Raw genomic sequence first — 813 nt, forward strand, 5'->3', positions numbered from 1 at the left:
ACAAGACGGGACAGTACGTGCTCGACTTCGAGCTACGTCCAGCCGGAAGAGGACCATGAGACTCGAGTGATGACGGTGAAGTACGATGGATCTCTATTCCCGAGTATGACGAGTACTTTTTTTATAACGGTAGAGTCGTGGAAGACTCTACGGGTGTAGAAGGCGTGTAAGAGGTCGGCTGATGGCAACGCCAGGAGCACGCTAGTAGCTTGTGAGATCTTCCAGCAGAAGACCAGTGGGTGAGAAGGGTCGTTGAGTGAGACGGAGGGTCAGGTGAGCTTAACCGATTTATTAGTGTGAGAAGGGTGAAGCAAGGCGTGCAGCCTCGCTATTGAATCCATGATGCAAAGAGTAGAAGGCAGACTGTGGTGCTATCGGCCCCATCTTCTTCTCCTTCGTCGAGTTAGTGCTTTTGGTTTTCCGAATCTGTCTGTTAAACAACTTCTCCGTCTTGCCTACCGCACCGGAGCCCCCAAACATGTTGCCGTCCTCCCGACAATGATATGGCAGCTTGTTGTGAACGTCGAGTAAAACTTGCACCCGCACGCACACTTCTTGGTATCAACAACCCAGCCTTCCACCGGCATACCATTTGAATGAGCGTACCACAGTGACCACGTCACAACATTGTTGTACAGCTTAGCTGCGCGAGCTCGTGATTCCATCACAACCAATGCCCGACCCGTACTCAGCCCATGCCATCATATTCTAAGGTGTCACTTTATTCGCGTAAAGGGCCTCCAGCGTGATACACAGCTCTCCAATTCTCTGCGCTTCTACTTCTGCTTCTTGTTCTTTACGGAGTAGTTATTT

Source organism: Phytophthora parasitica (genome assembly GCF_000247585.1).
Source record: "Phytophthora parasitica INRA-310 unplaced genomic scaffold supercont2.386, whole genome shotgun sequence".
NCBI classification, from domain to species: Eukaryota; Oomycota; class Peronosporomycetes; order Peronosporales; family Peronosporaceae; genus Phytophthora; species Phytophthora nicotianae.